Source organism: Helicoverpa zea, chromosome 25 (genome assembly GCF_022581195.2).
Source record: "Helicoverpa zea isolate HzStark_Cry1AcR chromosome 25, ilHelZeax1.1, whole genome shotgun sequence".
In the NCBI taxonomy this organism is placed as follows: Eukaryota; Metazoa; Arthropoda; class Insecta; order Lepidoptera; family Noctuidae; genus Helicoverpa; species Helicoverpa zea.
Genome location: NC_061476.1, coordinates 7,798,381 through 7,810,859, shown reverse-complemented (window position 1 = coordinate 7,810,859; position 12,479 = coordinate 7,798,381). Strand labels below are relative to the sequence as shown.

Here is a 12,479-nt window from a genome sequence, read left to right as displayed (position 1 = left end):
TGCTGCAGTCGAGTAAAATTCAAGACTTCTTACCCAATACGTTCAAATACGTCTTCAAATAATTTTCCACCATATAATATTTGGACCCTAAAATATCATTGGAAAGCCATAAAGCGTCATATTTAGACGGACGCCATAAACCGACTGTCGACAGCGAGCTATAATTATTTTACGAGTTACAAATTACTATTTCGTGGTGTGCACATTTCCTGTAATACTTCTCATGTGGTGGGTTTGATTTTTTTATGGAAGTAAGTATAATAACTCTTCGCACCCGGATAAAAGCTGCCTATAACTTGCTTTGATAAGTGTCAAAAAATTCAAGCAATCAAACTCTTCTTCTTTATATAATTTCAGTATAGATATTATCGATGAATGTGGATGGATGGAGAGGCAGATGTAGACCAAGGAAAAGATGGATTGATTGCTTGAAAGAAGACATGAAAAAGAAGGGAATGGATGTTAGTATTGCGACAACACCAAATAACTTGTAAACAGGGCAAAAGAAAACAACGTTTAAATAAACTAAAAAGCTCTATAATAAGTGTTTTTCTGTAACCGTTACAGAATAAAAGTATATGTGGAGGACACTGGACCCTTTATCCAACTTAAATAAAAAAAACTGAACAAAATAGCACTCAGTAACATAAAAAATATACTAATAAAAACAGTAAATCTCTGTAACCTATAACAGAGATAAGATTGAGCCGTTTTTGATGGATTCCCAGAGATATTTAATGGTAGACTGATAAAATATATTAATGAAACTCTGATTGTGTGCGCACGAGTCATTTTGGCTGTTTGGATTATGTGGTTTAAGATAAAAGTTGGGTAAAAAGGTGAAGTATGTTACAGGAAGATGAAAGATTAAATGTATACCTATCAGTTTTTTTACGGTTAGGTAGATTTAGCTGAAGCTGAAAAAAACTATAGATAAAATAATATACTAGGCTGTCTCGTCTGTCTAGCAGTGGCACAGCTCAACTTCTGTCTCGGGTTGGTTTCCCAGTCCATGCCAAAACCGATTTTAGGGTTTTTAGAAACGTTCGTAAAACAGAGAGAGAGAGAGATCCCTTGGGAAGCGATTTTATAAAATAACGAAAAGAAAATTGATGTTTTAGTCATTTTATTTTCAGATGTACTTAGGTAGGATGATTTATTTGAAATTATCTAATTTAACAGTTAGCATTCATTTAAATGTAGCTCAAAATGCTCATAAAATGTTTGCAGCAACTTTTGCTGTTTTTGTTTTAGATAAAATATAAATAAAATGAATTATTATTAGATCATTATGAAAGTAAAAAGTTCTAAGTTAGACAAAATTGTTCTCAGAAATAAATACTTACATATTCATTAGAACTTTTAAGAACTACTTTATGTATATTTTTATTAAAATATAATATAAATATTAAAGATAAAAAAAAAAAATCTTTACGTACCTTAGAAATAATACGTCTTTTCTGCAAATTATAGCTTTAAATAAAGTTTTTTATTCCATAACTTTTTTACTTCGCTTATAAAATCATTATTATTTTGATTAAAATAATGCCACAAATAGCCAAATCTAATAAAAATCTAGACTACACAAAGTATAAATTAACACATAACCACTTAGAAAACTTACCTGGTGTTACAAAACTTTAATCAATACGTTCGCTTTGGAAAGGTCATGAGCAAAACTATCAGTTTTCACTTTCAAACCGATTCTAACACCGGTATCGATTACAAAAAATCTCGATTAAACTTATCGATACATGCTCGGAAACTCGATTATTTAATTTGGGTGATTTAAGTATTTTTTTGTTAAAACGTGTCTCTTCAAATGATTGTTTTGTAGCACTGATAGTTGCTTCGTGGTTTTAAGACTTGTTATCCCGTTGCTAAGCAACGGTTTGCATGGTATTGTCAGTTTAAAAAGTCTGTTTGGCGCTATTTGACGTCATTCGATAGGGTATAGAGTATTATAAAGTGGTGATTGGTTTTGATTTTGAGATTGAAGTTCTGTTTTTAGATTTTTAGTCGGCCGATAGTTTGATCGGGCGCTTGATAAGTACGTAGATATATGGAATGCGTAAATTACAACGATCAGGGTGTTTGACCGGTAAAAAGACTAACTAAAAACTTTGATTGAATAGACGATTTCCTAAAAAAATTGATTGTAGTGTGCGGTATGCGGTCTATTCTTGCTGATATAAAAAATGCAGAAGTCATTATGTAGCGATTTTCCGACAAAACTTCAGAAAATACGAAAAAAGGATATAATCTGGTTTTTAACTGGTTGCGGTTTATAACTGGTTCTCCCGAGACCTGGGTAAACTATAGACTAGTTAGAACTATTTAAACAGAAGCTTTCTACAGAGGAACTATTGTAATTTCTAAAGATTTTTATGTGTCACCGGTGTCACCTTCTTAACCCTATAGTTTTCAGTGTTTCTGAAAATAAATGGATCTATTTAAAACATGCGCCTCAAATATACCTTTATGTACTTTCTACACATAATAAATTAACTTGCAAATGTGTGTCTCTTAAGTCCTATAACTCCTTAAAAACTTTGCCGTCATCTTCTGAAACTTCAGCCAAACTACAATATTTTTATGACGTCACTTATAGCTAACTACATAACAATGATAAACAGCACAAAAGGCAATCCATTAGTAACAGTGTGTGCAGGCCGCACCTTGCCACTGCTGGGTGGAGCGCGGTGATGGTTTAAGGCATAAGCAATAGCGGGTGAGTATTTTTGTTTGGGTTATATCGCTTGTGGTGTCGAGTAATAGTGGCAAAAGTTTTGAGTAACGACCAGTGTGTTTCAGTTATATTGTACTTTGTATTAGTAAAGTCTATAGTTACTGTTTTTTTCAATGAAATAAATAATACAAACTATGTATGGATGAAACGATGTTGAGGAGTAATTCGACGCCTGACACTCGTCTATTTATTTTATAGTCGTTTTATTCAAGTTTGTAGATTTTTAGTTATAGAAAGTAATTTTAAGTTTGTAAATATAGTTAGTAAAGTGATTTTTGGATTTTCCAGCGATACTTACCTAATGAATGGCATACAAACTTATTTTTTTTTCTTCATTATAGTAATGCCTTAGATGTCACGAAATCAATTTAATTTGTTTTTTTTTTTTTTTTTTTTTAATAGGAGGAAATTCAATGTACATAAAGTAGATTATGGAACCTTTAATATTAGTTTTTTGAATAATAGAATATTAAATTTTAAATTACTTAGGTACTATTAAATGGTACTAAATATAAATAACAAACAATACCGTAAAATAACACATATACTGTACAACAAGGACCAGTAATTAAAACTTGTTTATTGGTTATAATAAGTAATTACAATTAAGTAGTTTTACAACTTAAGGGAGAAGCTTTATGGCTACTGTTCATAAAACACCGTCTTGAATACTTCGAATATTTAGGTATTTTAAACTACACCTTGATTACGTAACTTAACATATTTCTATAACTTTTTGTAGTGTATGTTACACTATTTTTGGAAAGGTGTAAGTAATACAGTTTCATTTCTGTTTGTAGTTGTAAATCACTACCTCAACAGTTAATAATTCATTTTGTTTTTAAGTAGGTAAGCCTGTTGCCTGTTTATACGTATATTTCAATATTTTTATTTTTTAAACGTTTTTAATACACACACCTATACAGATTTTTAAGATTTGTGAGATCTATTCACAAGATTTTGCTACTCTTTAAAGCTACATTAACTATATTTTAGCATATTATATTCTTCTGAATACCAACCACTAACACTAAAGTGGCTAACTCCAAGAACTACCAAATAAAATACTACTTAACGACATTACCTGGAATCTAGCATTAATTACCAAAGAACTACTTAAACATTTTAAAACTAATTAAATTAGAATATCACTTGAAAAAGTGTCCTCACATTACTAGGCTAACAAGTAACAACAGAACAGTAGAGCCCATGGAGAACAAAATGACTAGCGGAGTTGCCATAACGGAAAATCTCATAAGAGAGTAGCGCGCCAAAATGCCGGTGTACGAGGGACGAACGTTACTCTCTTCGCCCTTATACGCCTTCTTTGGACACTACCATATGTATTTTGCTATACCAAAAATCGTTGACAGATATCTCAAAGAAACCGAATGCCTCGTTAGTTCAATCGTTAGTGATCGTTTTGGTCGTGCCCAACCAGGACCAACTCTACGAGCTTCTGCCAGAAGTTTCACCCGCATCCCATGGGAACCTCTGCTCAAACCCGGATAAAAAATAGCCTTTCTCGATAAATGGGCTATTTAACACTCAAATATTTTTTTTAAATCGGACCACTAGGTTCTGATTTAGTTTAGATTAGCGCGTTCAAGCCAATGTTAAGTTTAGATTTGACCTAGAAGTTGTCGCTTGACTAGTGATGTAAAATAAAAAAAAACGATTTGTTCTTTTTCACTTTATTGAAAAAAAACATGAAAAAAAACTTTGCATCGTTGTTTTTTTTCTAAATTTGTTTTTTTTTTCTAGCCTACGTTTTAGTTCAACTTTCAAAATTTCCCTTTCGTTGAGTTAATATCAATGAATGTTGCCAATATTTTTATGAAATGTTGGTACTGTTTTATCAGAAAAGTACCGTAGATTCAAGAATAAACCTAAGACACTATGTAATCTTAAGTATTAATCTTTAACGGTAAACGCCCTAACAATTTTAGAGTTATTATACTCTTGAAAGAAATAAGGCCCAGAAATAAAACAGATTTTTATCAGGTTTTTTTTCACATTAGAAAAAAAACAGTTTTTTTGCAACACTACGCTTGACCTACCTGCACTATATCATCTCTGCTCATTCCTTACTCAGTGGTTGAACTAATCAATTACAGAGCCCCGCCTAGTCTAGTGGGTGCAGCTAGTGGGATAGGCGACGTGTTGTGTTCGCTGGCGTAGACCGTGGCGGTTAGGTATGAGTATTATTGTGGTGTATATGTATGGGGTTTTGTGGGTAAGAAATGGTGATGGTGTTGGATGCTTTTTGAGGTTTTGGGATGTTTGGTTATTTTGTATTTAGTAGTGTGTTTTTTTGCAAGCTGTAGGAAAATAATAAATAAAGGAAATATTGTAATCGTTTGCCTATTTGTGCTATTACTGCTGAATATGTAATCTGTTGTAATCATACACGACGACCTCGATGGCGCAATGGTCACCATGCCGGACTGCCGAACCTGAGGTCCCGGGTTCGATCCCCGGTTCGGTCGACATTTGTGTGATGAGCATGCTTGTTGGCCGTGGTCTGGGTGTTACAATATGTATTTATAAATAAAAATGTATATGTATAGCTATATGTAGTTTATCAGTTGTGTTAGCACCCATAACACAAGTTAATAACTTACCATGGGGCTAACCGACCGTGTGTAAAGAAGGTGTCCCGACATTATATCATTATATATCATACACAAAAACTTTTAAATAATTTCCGCAAATTAATATTATTCATTATATGCAACATTTTGTAGATTTAAAACATTTATTGATAAGTAATCGTTTAGAGTAGGTATGTTTTACACTGACTCATGCAATAGTGTTGTATCTTTTCTTATTTTTACAGTCTTTTTTCTCCTTGCAGTTATTTGAAAAACTATACTATGCAATATTAAACCTTAAACAACATTGTCATCACCACTATTAAAAAAAAAAAAAAATAAAACATTTGCCATACCCCAGTAGTGGAGGCATGATAGGCAATTTTTTGTTTATCCATGTCTATGTCCATACTTATGAACCATCTTTCCTAACCCGCTACCGCTTACACCCCACACCGCAGCCTAACGGAAGCGCGTCTATTTTAACCGCGATATGTACCTGCTTTTCCACGATTAGACTTTACCGTGGCGAGTTCCGGTGCAGTTCAGCTTTCAAGCGATATTTCGCGAATTGATGCCCCATGTGGCTTCTTGAAATTGTTCGAAGTATTGGAAATATTGGAGCGGAATGGTGCTTGGTTTTTTTGAATGTAGATGGATTTTTTTGTAAAAAATGTAATGTTTAAAAATAAACAATACCTACATTTTTTTGACATTTATTTCTAAGTAGGATATTAATGTGAAAACGAGATTGCTTATAATTATTTTATCGATATGATGTTACTAGTTGAGAAAAAAAATGGATCTTTTTTGTTGTAAATCATCAGATGACCCCATTCACCGTAGGTGCAGCGTGAGGGAGTGTCAGACTCTTACTGAATGAAACCCACCATGTTCTTCAGCCCTTTATGTACCAGCGCCGCGGTAACTCTTTCGAACAATTTCGCAGTCCTTTCGAACAATACCGCAGCCAATAGACACGTTAAAAGTTCTGGTTCGTAAACTAACATATTTTTTGTAAAAAGGCGGCGGTCAAACTAGCTAGTAATATTAATGCAATAAGCCCAACTGACATTTTAACCTTACCCAACCCATCAATCTGTGTTCAGTAATATTGTAGAAGATGACTAAGCAGTACTAACAGGGGTGGCTACCCCATGCTACACCATGAGCCTCCATGGGCCCTCATGCTACCCCACGGGCCCAATGCACCACTAATGCGTTTGTAAGGTGTGGTGTTGGTGATTATGACATTTTATATCCATCGATAAATGGATGCTATGATTTGCTCGAGTCATTTATGTTTACGTTTTTGTGGTTAAAATGGTGTAAGCGACAGTCATTCTTGTAAATAGGTGTGAAAACATATTTGAGTCGAATTTATTTGCAACTTAATCTGTTCCACCCGTAGCTCAAGAGAACTAATTCCCGCACCTGGATAAAAAGGAGCCTGAAAGCTGTAGTTCTAGACCACCTATGTACCTCTCATTTAAATCGTTTTAGCAGTTTTCGTATGAATGCACTACAGACAAGTAGAATTTAAATAAGTACTTACCCAAGGATAATTAGTTAAGCGGTTTCTTTATATAGTTTTTGTACTTTTTGATACTTAGATTTTTCTTGACAAAACATGGCTGATAATATTATTATTAAAATAAAAAAATATGGTGCTTACAACGAAAACCCAGTTTCAGACTTTAACAGCCGTCCCTTAAAAAAGGGAAATCTTTTACGCCGGCCTATTCATTACAATGAGAAAGCAAATTAACAAATTAAGTATTTACGGGAACCGTAAACGTGATTTACGGTATTACGGTGCTAGCTATGGGGCCCATAATATATCGCGCCTTTACTTAGGTTCAGGATTTTAACTGAGATTTTTTTAATGAAATGGGCGTTTCCTCAAAAAAGTTTCTAAAATTGCGTTAAAGTTTTTTATCATAATTGAAAAAAAAAATTGTTGATTTATAAATAATAGAATATATAATAGACATACTCAACGTATTTAAATAAATACAGTCCTGTAAATCCAAGCATAGCTTTTTTTTTTAATTGAATATGTAACGTCTGTCGGTGTGTAACATTAGTACACAAAGAAAGTTATCATCATCATCATCCTCATCTCAGCCATAGGACGTCCACTGCTGAACATAGGCCTCCCCCTTTGATCTCCACAGATACCTGAAAGTTATACTTACTTAATCCTACTTATATTATAAATGTGAAAGTTTGTGAGAATGTATGGATGTATGTTTGTTATTCAATCACGCAAAAACGGCTGGACCGATTTGATTGAAATTTGGTATGAAGACAGGTGATACCCTGGATTAACACATAGGCTACTTTTTATCAACATACCACGCGGGCGAAGCCGCTGGCGGAAGCTAGTAATACATAAACCACGAGTAAAACACTGCAGACTAAACAGTCGACCGATAGTTGACCCAATGGTGAGCAATTTTTTTTCGAAAATTTTCATCGGTTTTATACCAGCTAAATACCTCCCTTACTTATAAAATCTCTAATCACCTTCTAAGCAACATTTTAACTAATCACTACTTAAAGTCTTAAGTAGTGATTAAATGATAGTTAAGACATGCTTAAGCAATGTTTATAAGTAAGAATTTTCTTAAATAGCCCTTAAGTATTACTTATATTTAATTGACGTTTATAAGTAAGGCTGCTGATCTTTGTAATGTGCGTACTACCATTCATCTTCATACTGATTTATGAGCCCAAACAAACTATCGGCCGACTAAAAGTCTGCAGTGTCCAGTTACGCTAAGGAACTACTTAAAATGCTGTTTTCATAGTAAATCTAAGTCTAATACGACTGTATTACCGAATTAGCATGTAAACCGTCTAGGCGTAGCTAAAAATGAATAAAAGATTATAAGATAGATATCTTTTAATTCATTCATATCCTGATTCCTGATATGGAATACGGATCTATGGTACAGTCAGACAAATAATTTACGGATTTAGTTTTTTTTTTCTGCTATTCAATGGAGCAGTGGATGCCCGAAACTATGGCTGAAAGAAAATCAATAAATTAATAAAAAACCTGAAAAACAAAAATAGCCATGGAATAGACGAACTACCTCCTTCCCTATTCAAACACTGCGCCGACGAACTCACTCCACCACTTTGCGCATTAATAAACCAATCGTTCGAAGAAGGTACATTCCCTGATCTTCTAAAAAAGGCTATCATAAAACCGATACACAAAAAAAACTCGAAAATTGATCCCAACAACTACCGCCCTATAGCACTCTTGCCTACGGCCTCAAAATTATTTGAAAAAGCTATGTGTAATCGGGTATATAACTTCTGCGAGAGATTCAACATTTTTGATGAGGGACAAAACGGATTTCGCAAACATAGGTCAACCACACTTGCAGTTTATAAATACATTCAAGAAGTGATTAACATTTTAAATAATAAAAAAATACGCAGTAGGCATATTACTTGATATGACTAAGGCATACGATAGAGTTCAATTTAGTATATTATTAGACAAACTATACAAAATAGGAATTCGCGGTGTTACCCACCAATGGTTCGAGTCTTATCTTAAGGACAGAGAACAATATGTAGAAATTGACTACTTTAACCAGGATACTAATGAAATATTAAATGTAAGATCAGAAAAGCAAATTTTAAACTCCTCAATTCCACAAGGCAGCGTAATTGGATGTTTGCTATTTCTCATCTACATAAACGACCTTCCGAAAATCATGAATGAGCCCAGTGTACTATTCGTGGACGACGTTTCCCTTCTTACCTCATGCAATAACGAAACAGAAATAAACGCAAAGCTTCACACCATACTTAATAAAACTACAGAATGGATGGACCAACATAACCTACAAATAAATTATAAAAAAACTAAAATAATGACCTTTTACCCCTATCAAAAATTCCCAATAACAATTAACTTCTCAACTAACAATACAAAAATAGATGTTGTCGACACCTTCACACTACTCGGACTTACCATAGACACTCATATTAACTGGAAGACGCATATACAAAATATTAAATCCAAGATCTCCAAATTTATTTACGCTTTTCGCGAAGTAAAGGTAACCACGGACCTACCAACTGCTCTAAGTACGTACTACGCGTATGCGCACTCCTGGTTCAGCTACGGTATCATCATGTGGGGAAACAGCACCGACGCACCATCACTCTTCATTCTACAAAAAAAACTAATCCGCATACTAACAAACATAGAACAAACAGACAGCTGCAAACCCTATTTCCAAAAACACAAAATACTCACATTACCATGCATCTACATATTAGAAATATGTAAATTCGTTAGGAGATACTCAAAGTTCTTTACCAAACGCGGAGACAAACACACCAATAGATCACTGAGACACAAAAATATGCTGATGCTACCTACCTCCAACATGACACTACACTCCAACAGCCCCTACGTGATGTGCATCAAAATATATAATAAATTGCCCAACAAAATTAAGGACGAAACAAGTGACACAAAGTTCACGAACATACTAAAACAAATTTTAATAAAAAAAGCATACTATTCAATCAACGAGTATATCACCGATAAAAAAATCCTAAAATTAAATAAAAGCAACGTATAAATAAAAATAACTATAAAACGAAGTTATGCTACACAAAAATATACGTAATATTATAATATAAATAAATACTTAAATATTATACTTCATACTACTAACTATTATATAATCTGTGATACTACTATATTACATTAAACGCCTTCCTCTCTTCTAACTATTTTGCTGTGCCCATCAGGGTCCATAATTGTGACTACCTCTATTATTTTATATTTTCCACCAACTGTACATTATGGAATGCAATAAATGATATGATATGATATGAAAATCAGTCAGCTTTTTAAACGACTTCTCAAAAAGGAGAATGTTCTCTATACATAAGTATGTATGTATCTTTTGTATATTTATACCTACTTACTGTATTTTCAAATGACATACAAACCATACACTTGCATATTTACTAACTAGCTGTTTCTAGGATAGTCTAGCTCCCCAACGGTGTAAGAATTTTTCAAATTGGTTTAATGATATCGGAGTCGAGGGTACAGATAAACAAAATAATGTTTCCTATTTATTATGTAAGCATATGTATATACACATACATACATAGGATATGAACTACTGAGAAACTTCCTCAAAATGCTCCCAAGACACACATCGAGTGTCGAATTATTATTCCTATCCAAATTCATACACTGCCTGTCAAATTAACGTACACAGCCGAATCGATGGCAATGGTGTAGTTTAGCTTCCTATTAAGTATATTAGGTTAGCTTGTTTAATAATATTATGGGTGGAATGCAGCATCTCACAAAATACAATTTAATACTTTTAGACACAGTTACACCATTTTACTATAACTAACCATAACCAAACTCTAAACAGCTGTACCAACTTGCTCGCCGTTGGTCAAATCTGCAATTTTGACAGCTGAAAATGAATCGGTTATCTTTACACTAATATAGGGCCACTCACCTTAATCTAAATACAGAGGGTTAAGCCCTAAGCAAAAGCAGAAACTTCTTTCAGGTAACTTTGTTTAAATTTCAGCGGCATTGTGACGACTCAGGAATCGAACCTGAGACACCGAGCACGGCAGTAGTTGAATAAAACTCAGTGGTACTGGGGTGACCCAGGAATCGAAACTAAGGCCCCGTGCATGGCAGTCATATTGTGGCAACATTCAATAATTATGTAACACAATATTAGTTAAAACAATTTATTAATATTGAGTGTACTATTTCAAGGCAAAAATCCGCATTCACTAGCTGTCACTTAGTTGTCGTGCGATGCATGATAATGCTGTTATATCACTTCGTACTGCACTAACTATTGTTTAACAGTTTACTAGTAATCTGAGTTCAATACTAATACAACACTTGTAATCTAGTCACCGGGATAGTTATAAAAAACGTTATTGTGTATTTTAAAATTGTGGTTGGTTTTATTAGTTATGTCGTTTAACTTAAATAAATAGTCGACGTAAACACGACTAACTGAATCGTTTAAGCTGAAAATTAGAGGAGTTTAGGTACACCAATTTTACATTTTTGATCTTAAACTAGGTAGTAAAGTATTTGTCACTATCCGGCTCCGGGAAGCAGTCATCACGAGACGCAGGTAAAACCGAGGATGGTAGCTAGTAAATCATAATTATAGGGTTAATAAATAACATTGTCATGCCTAACAGCCTTATTAAAGTTACGTAGCAATACGATTAATCAGACGAAAATTTCAATTTCTACCAGCAACACGGAAATCCACTTATATTTTCTTAACGAAAAATCGATGTCAATCACACAAAACATGTAATATTTACACTGGCATAAATAACAACCCGGTAACCGACAATCAAACGACAATTTTTTGTGAGTCATTTAATAATGTAACAATATTCCTAACACACAAACAGTTCGATAAAATAAAAAGAAAGAATCGTGAGAATTTGTACAGGTCTAATACTAAATTATGTACGTTTGTCCTTGTGAATGGCGGCAGCTGTTATTTCATTGGTCGTCGACACGGAATAAGGAAAGAGCGGAGATATCATAATGCAGGTAGGTAGATCAGGCGCCTTCTTCTAAGACCAAAATGATCACTTACGAGTGAGCTAACGAAGCATTCGGGTTCTTTGAGACATCTCATCTCCCGAGCCTTTTCCCAACTATGTTGGGGTCGGCTACCAGTCTAACCAGATGCGGCTGAGTACCACTGTTTTACAAGGAGCGACTGCCTATCTAAATCCTCAACCCAGTTACCCGACCAACCCATTCCCCTTGGTTAGACTGGTGTCAGACATACTGGCTTATGACTACCCGTAACGACTGCCATCTGTCAACGATTTTTTTTATTACAAACAATGATCGGGTCTAAAGAAGGTGTATAAGGGCGAAGATAGTAACGTTCCTCGTCCCCCGTACACCTGCATTTTGGCGCGCTGCTTTCTTAGGAGACTTTCCGTTATGGCACCTCCGCTAGTCATTTTGGTCTCCATGGTCTACCGTTGTGAGGTTGGAGGTACCCGCTACATGAAACATGCAGCATGATTGTCAATAGGCTAGTTTGTAAAAGGTTTTATTTTTGACT

At 34.3% G+C, this 12,479-nt stretch overlaps 1 protein-coding gene across 1 annotated transcript in view; it reads right to left on the bottom strand.

Annotated features, from left to right (window-relative positions):
• Window positions 1-1,828, bottom strand: part of LOC124642826 (NACHT and WD repeat domain-containing protein 2) — a 47,297-nt gene extending 45,469 nt beyond the window's left edge. Inside the window, exon 1 of the mRNA XM_047181549.1 lies at window positions 1,625-1,828. The gene's annotated coding sequence lies outside the window, so the exon portion shown is untranslated. The remainder of the gene's footprint in view (window positions 1-1,624) is intronic.
• Between the last annotated feature and the right edge of the window lie 10,651 nt (window positions 1,829-12,479).